The sequence below is a fragment of the Haemaphysalis longicornis genome, unplaced genomic scaffold (genome assembly GCF_048455015.1).
Source record: "Haemaphysalis longicornis isolate Haplotype H1 unplaced genomic scaffold, Haemaphysalis longicornis Haplotype H1 scaffold_7, whole genome shotgun sequence".
Classification (NCBI taxonomy): domain Eukaryota; kingdom Metazoa; phylum Arthropoda; class Arachnida; order Ixodida; family Ixodidae; genus Haemaphysalis; species Haemaphysalis longicornis.
In genome coordinates this window covers 134367031-134375051 of record NW_027526422.1, presented here as the reverse complement: position 1 = coordinate 134375051, position 8021 = coordinate 134367031, and positions in this window count along the sequence as shown.

Below are 8021 nucleotides of genomic sequence, written 5' to 3'. Positions count from 1 at the left end.
TTTCTTTCAACCCTGTTTCTTAATCCTGCCTAAAGAATTTTTCCATGTTTATTTTTTTTAAGAACCAACAAGGGGGCTAATCCTCGGTTCTTGCTGAAGCAGCAGTATCTGTACTTCACACGTGAGCTCTGAACACACAGTAATTATGGCATGAAACATCCTACCAGTATTAGCTTGCTTTTTAGAGGTCATTGTACCCCGCACGGGGCACCTTGAGCAATCTTGGTGACGGTACTGGCGATACCGCGGACCCCTAGCCCCCAAACATAACCTGAATCCAACCGTGGCGATGTGTTTATAGGTGGAGGGTTAGAAACCACGAACGGTGGCCGTCGGAGCCCAGGTCAAGCTCCGGCGGATGGGCTTCCTGTCTGTTTACCAGGCAGGGAGCTCCGGGACCTCTTCAGCTATCAGGGTAAGGCTGATGAAGAAAGTAGCCCCGTCCCCTGCTTTTTCCTATGCCGTATAGATAAATCAAAACCCCCCTCAAAACGTGATCGGTCCCTGAAAAGGGGCCGCACCGAAGTTTCCTTTCCATCCCTATCAACATTCAACATTCCGAAACCTGACAACTATCCTTGTTTTTTGGTCCTTGAATCAATAGATAAGTCCAAACCCTTCTCCTCCCAGTCTGTATTCCTCGTCTCAAAGTTTCTTGAAGGAATCATTGGCAAATATCTCGAGGCAAAAAAACTACGAACAGGTGAAGTGTTAGTTGAAGTCAAGACGCAGCAGCAAGACACAAATCTCCTGACCAAAACCCGCATGGCAGATCTGGACATCACTGTCACACCCCACCGCAGCCTCAACAGCTCGCAGGGTGTGATATCTGAGCCAGATCTGCTAAGTGAAACAGAGGCCGAGCTTCTGGAAGGCCTGAAGGATCAGGGCGTTACCGCTGTCAGGAGAATCTCCAGACGTCGTGACAATGTAGAAATACCAACAAAGCACATAATCTTGACATTCAAGAAATCAAAACTTCCTGAGCCCATCAATGCTGACTTCATTGGGTGTGGTGTACGTCCGTACATACCTAACCTGCGCCGCTGCTACAAGTGCCAGCTATTCGGGCACGCTACAACTTCTTGTCGCGGCAAAACGACCTGCGCGAAATGCGCCGCACATGACCACCCTGCTGAAAACTGTGACTCTACTACCTTCACCTGTGCAAACTGTCAGCGGCCGCACGTAGCATGGTCCCGCAGCTGTGAAAAGTTTCAACAGGAAAAGAAGATTATCAACGTGAAAGTAACCGACAACATCTCCTTCCCAGAGGCGCGAAAGAGGTTCACGTCTTTCCCCCTGGAGAGGTACGCCGATGCAGCTCGCCGGGGGGCGGAGCAGCGTCTGGTCTCGGCGGGGACCCAGTACTTCGAGCCGGACTTGGTCCTGCCCGCGCCCCCCCTCGGGTCGCCTCCGGCGGCCCAACCCGCCTCCGCACCGCTCGCTGAGCCAGCAGCGGTTGTGGTGGCATCCACGTCCGGTGGGAGTGATGCTGCATCCTCCACTTCCGCTCCACCGTCCCAAACCACATGCGATGGCACGGAGATGGAAATGGGGGAGCCAGCGGCAGCTCCCACCCCCACCGCACCGCCTGCGCCATCGGAGGCGTTTTTGAAACCCTCGTCGGTTGCGGGCAAAGAAAAGCGCGCCCCAAAGGGTCCGCGGTCCAAGGAGCCTGATCCCTCAGGTGCTCCGAGGATGTCCGAGGATGAAATAGACGTGGAACCATTCTTGTCTGCGGTGCACCGCAAGGAACGCGTCCCGACGCCAAAGCCTCCCGACAAGGCAAAAAAGGCGAGAGTCACAGCCCCGAAAGACGACACATAAACATACACACTCCAGTAGCTCTCACACTAAATAATAGGAAGAGAAAACGTAATTCAATGGAACTGTAGAGGCCTTCTTAAAAATCTTGACGATGTATACGAAATACTGCATGCTAATCAGCCAAGTGTAATATGTGTTCAGGAAGCACATTTGAATGCCAAGCACACAAATTTCTTGAATAGTTACATGGTCTTCAGAAAGGACAGGGATGGCTGCACACACTCTTCTGGCGGTGTGGCATAATTGCCCGGAAATACTTAGCCTGTCACTCTGAACACTGTCCTTGAGGCTGTAGCAATTCGAACAATATTATTTAACAGGTTGATAACGGTATGCTCCATATATATTCCTCCTGATCTTGCACTTTCGAGCTCTGACTTCGAGGCGTTGGTTGACCAGCTGCCCGAAACGTACATCTTAACAGGCGACCTTAATGCTCACAATTCTCTACGGGGCTCTTCCCGTACGGATGCCCGGGGTCGCCTGATAGAGAGGTTTCTTACATCCTCTGGGGCATGCCTTTTCAACAATAAACAGCCTACATACCATAACATAGGACACAACACATACTCATATCTTGACTTGGCTATTGGCTCTGCAGTTCTCTTTCCTCTTCTTGAGTGGGGTGTGGGCACTAACCCATATGGCAGTGACCACTTCACCACCTCACTAACATACATAGGTAAAGGCCCATGCAGTCCATCTTCCCATAATAGGTTCAATGAAGCACGAGCTAACTGGAACACATTTACAGAGACATCCAAACTACACCACACATCCATAGGACACCTACACGTTGAAGAAGCTACCATTTACAGAGACATCCAAACTACACCACACATCCATAGGACACCTACACGTTGAAGAAGCTACCCAACTCCTCACGGCGCACATCCTCGACGCCGCCGAAAAGTCCATTCCCCACGCCTCTGGTGCCCCGCGCAACCGCAGGAGGCCGTGGTGGAATGAGGACTGTAGGCGGGCGCGAGAGGCCCAGAACAAGGCGTGGGGTATCCCTCGTCGGTACCCCACGTCGAGTAACCTCCTCTTGTTCAAACAGGCCAAGGCGTTTGTAAAACGTGTGCGCCGTGGGGCAAAACGAGAGAGTTGGCACTCCTTCTTGACATCCATAAACTCGTACACAGACACACACAAATTCTGGACACACATACGTAAGCTCAAAGGACAACAGACACACAGCCTGCCCCTGGTTAGTACAACAGGGGACACACAAGACCAGGCTAACACAGTTGCACCACACTTCGAACACGTGTCCAGTTCAGCACACTACACAAACACTTTCATGAAACACAAAACATCTGCGGAGAAGAAGTCACTGCGTGATAGCAACAAGTCCCACACTTCTTACAATTCTCCTTTTTCAATTCATGAGCTGAAGGCAGCCCTGAAAACATGTAAGCCTTCAGCTCCAGGTGCAGACGAAATCACATACACCATGATACAACACCTACACTCAGACACCCTTGAAACACTGCTACATCTATACAATAACATATGGCTTTCGGGGCACATTCCTCGCTCTTGGAGGGAGGCCATAGTAGTGGCTTTTCTGAAGGAAGGGAAGGACCCTTCCTCTCCCGCTAGCTATCGGCCCATCGCCCTTACAAGCTACCTGTGCAAGCTCCTCGAGAAGATGATAAACAGGAGACTTGTGTACTTTCTTGAGTACAACGGTCTTCTTGAGGGCTGCCAGGCAGGCTTCAGGGCGGGGCGATCTAGAAATGACCAACTTGTCGTCCTTGAATCATACATAAAGAACGCTTTGATTCACAATCAGTTTTGCACAACGGTGTTTTTTGACCTTGAGAAGGCCTATGACACCGCCTGGCGCTACGGGATCGTCAGTGACCTGAAGTCTTTCGGTGTTTCGGGCCATATGCTCAACACTCTTGCTAGTTTTTTGTCCGAAAGAACGTTTCGCGTGAGAGTAGGTAACGCACTGTCAAGGATTCATGTGCAAGAAAACGGCGTGCCGCAAGGTGGAGTTCTAAGCTGTACTCTTTTTATAATTAAAATGAACTCTCTTGGTAAGGCATTGCCACCTACCATTTCTTACTCTATGTATGTAGACGACGTACAGATATCTTTTAAATCTTGTAATATGTCAATCTGTGAACGCCAGGTCCAGCTTGGTGTTAAAAAACTTGCCAGCTGGGCAGGCAAGAATGGTTTTAAACTCAATCCAGAAAAAAGTTCTTGTGTTGTGTTCTCCAGAAAGCGCGGGATCCATCCGGACCCAGATATTACTCTGAATGGCGTTTCAATTCCTGTTAAAAAGGAGCACAAGTTTTTAGGCATAATATTCGATAACAAGCTAACATTTGTTCCACACTTGAAACATCTTAAGCAAAAATGCCTTAAAACTACAAATATTCTCAAAGTTCTCTCCCACCAGTCGTATGGTGCAGACAGGCAACTCCTTCTGCGGGTTTATAGCGCCCTAGTGGTATCACGCTTGGACTACGGCAGTGTTGTATATGGGTGCGCAACAAAAACGGCACTAAAAATGCTAGACCCGGTGCTGCATTTCGGGCTACGCCTCGCATGTGGTGCTTTTCGCACTAGCCCTGTCCAAAGTCTGTATGTAGAACGCAATAAATGGTCCCTAGATCACCAGAGGGTGTACATGGACGTTTTATATGCCTCACAAATCATGTCTATGACAAATCATCCTTTTACTCCGACCATTAATGATGCATCCTCACAGCAACTCTTTTTAAATAGTCCATCAATCTCCATGCCGTTTCCTCTAAGAGTGCGAGACGAAGCTTCTGATCTAGAAGTCTCGTTTTCAGGCATTCACAAGACGCCCATCATTGATTCAATTCCACCATGGCATCTCCGCCCTGCGTCATGTGACCTGTCTTTTATGCAATTTAAGAAGAACAGGTCCCCAAGGATTGCGATTCTGCAGCATTTCTTGTTTGTGTAGGTTTGCGTAGTGATTCCTTCTTGAATTGAACTGTTTTGACATGCGCGGTGTTTTTTGTGTATATATGTTTTCTTTTGCAATAAAAATTCAGTTGTGAGAACCGCGCTGTGTCTGTAACCTTCCTCGTCCTCGTCTTTCTTGCGCTGGTTGTTTTCTATCATCATGTATGTATGTATGAAGCTGATGATTATCACACCGGCGCACAACATCCCATTTTACATGTAAACCTTGAAAACCGAAAGGAGAAGTTTTGCTAATCCCATGGATGTGTTTTAGTCCCGTCAACATTTTTTCTAGCAGATTCGCTGTTAGCCCGCCGATGGAAGTCCTCCTCAGTTATACCGACGCAGTTGGTAGCGGACCTATATTTGGGCGAACGGGACAGCATGTCATAGTGGAACACGAGACAAACGCAACTCTCTTTAACTAAACATGAACTGCGTGATACCAGGTCAATGGCTTATACAACGGCCGCTCGTACGAGTAGATGTTAGCTGTCTTGTACGTCGAAGAGAAGCAAGGTATCCCATTAACTCAAAGAAGCACTTTTCAGGCGTTGTGTTACGCAGATTTTCGCTTCAGAAAACCTGTCTGTGACACGGCAACGCCTGTAGAGGGCTAAAAACGCATGGAGACCTATTATGAATAAAATACTAAGAGATAGAATGACTGGATGCTGCGAATTGATTATAGCGTCTTTTATTACGCTGTGATGTCTGCATTAATATTAAGGGTCCAAGCATTTTGCATATGCAACCTCTCACCACTCTAAGTTATGATTTCCTAGTGTGAATGCGTTCTTTCATCTATCCCTAATTTACAGTTTGGCCAGATAGGATTGGATTTCTGGAAAGACGGTGAACCGCTTTGGAATGAAGGCGGTAAATATGCAACAACACTGTATACGGAGCAGGCAAAGTTTGTTATCAGCAACAGAAATACTTCGAAGGTAAATGCTTCTTCCGCTTCCAAAGCAGAATCTGTCGTCAAATTCAGTTTTGCCCTGAGGAAGACATTTCACGGCAACTTAATAAAGTGCTGAAAATAGCGCATTGGCCGATTTCAGCAATCACTGGAAAGTTTTTGTGAGGTGTAACGGGGGTACAATTTCCTACAAGAGAAGAAATTCTGCAATGGTAATAAAGCTTCTCGCTAGATTTGGTGGCCAACGCCATAGAGGCGTTATAAATGACGTTTTCTGAACTGTGCTTGTTTATTGTTGGGGAAGAATAAATATTACAGTCAAACTGGTTATAACGAACAGGCTGGTTCAACACGATTTGTTCGCTATAGGAAGTTGTTCAATGTAACCAAACCCTCTTATAACAAACTTTAGTATTAGATTCGTCAAAACAACGTGAACAGTTTATTGAAAACGCGATAACAAAACAAATACCATGCCACTCACCATGAATAGCAATCTACTCTAACAGAAATTTGTTGCAGAGAAATATACAAGTATTTGCAGTAGGCAGTGATTTCCACCCGACCACTGCGTTTGGCACCGTCGATGAGAATTGCATTCTCGACCCGCGACATAGCGCTGCAGTGTACTAATATGAGCAATATGAAAGGGAACACAGGAACGCGTGCCAAACAGCCTCGAAACCGACTCGGAGCGATACGCGGATGGCGCTGTAAAAAACGAAGGGGGAAAGGAGGGCGCTGTGCCACTAACTGTTGGCACTCCCACCGCGCTGGCGTTTCTACAAAGCAGCAGCTTAAGTAATTTCGCCGATGATACGGTGTCGTCCCAAAGCCGATAAGACGCACGGCGGGAATGGGAACAGTTGTTAGAACAGCGTCCCCCTTTCCACCTTGTTTCCGACGGCGGCCGCTGCGTATCACTGATAGCTGGGTCTGAGGGTGTTTGCCACGCGTTCCTGTGTTCCCTTTCATATTGCTCATAATAGTACGTGCACAGAAACGTGGGCAACGGTGGTACGGCCGCCGGGCCGGAGTCGTGAGAGCAGCACAGCAGTTCTAGCCGATTTATTAACACGAAAGTGTTTTATGCCGGGGTCCACCAAGATCTGACTGATGTCATATCCATCACGGAAATGACATCACCAGAAAAACTTCCATTGCCGCGGCTGCGCCGGAATTTGAACCACGAATTCTTTCACCGCAATGGGAGGTACGAAACGCGCTCCAGACTGTGCTATGAACAGACGCGTAAACAGGACGTCAAACGCGCCTGATATCCTTCCCTTCAGATGGTGCTGCCGTCTAGGAGAGGCGAAGCGACGTAGTGCATCATGATTCTAATGAGCGTCGACAGTTGGCGCCTCCATGCCAGTGCCTACGTGTACGGGGATGCGCAGCGGAACCTGCAAAGAAGCCTGTAAGGCAACGGCCACGCAGTAAGATCGACGCCGACTTGCGGATGTAGCGCTCGTGGCACGGTCCGCTGAGTTCGCTGACAACCCGTTTTGGTTTCGTTCGCACGGACAGTTTGCGAACGCCTGTGGTTTCAGTCGGTTTTGCGCAATGCTCCTGCGCGTGTAATCCAGTGTCCAAAGTTGATGCGGATAACGTTGACGTCCCGACGAAATAGAAATATCGATGTGCAAGTTCATATTGATGCATAATAAACATTTAACTGTTCCTGTGAAGGCACATTTCACTTCGTGTTTTGCCGGTGCCTATGGAAGAGGGATCAACCACATTTTCCCCTCTTTCCGCAACCGCGATGGGTCCAGAGCTGCTAACACGTACTTGGTCACCTGGCCGGCAGCTGCCGAAAAGGAGTGCTTCAAAGCGTGGTAGGCAAAAGGTGCGGTTTGCTCCTGCTGCTGCGTTTCACGAAAGGGCGGGCGGACAACGCGACGGACCGCAGGCTAGGCGCAGACGCCGCCGGAGCGTGTTGGCGGGCGTTTGGTGACCGATTGCGCGCGCTCAGAGTTAAATATGTCCATCGTTTAGTTTGTTACGAAAAATACATTTTACATGCACAATGGCAGAAGACCTTGGAGTGTTCGCTATAAAGCATAATTGCGTCTAACCGAGTTCGTTACATTCGGGTTTGACTGTTCATACTAGAGAATTCAAACCTAACATAATGCAGTAGAATATGCCCTCCGTATTTGTACGTACACTCGGCGGCGAAATATGCTGGGGCACGCGAGCGCGTGGGAAAATGCATCCCCGCGCCATCTGACGCTGCACGTCTGGTGTCGAGACATCCATGCGCGCATGCGCGTCCAACCGTGCTCGCCATCCTGTCTTTTCCTTCAGT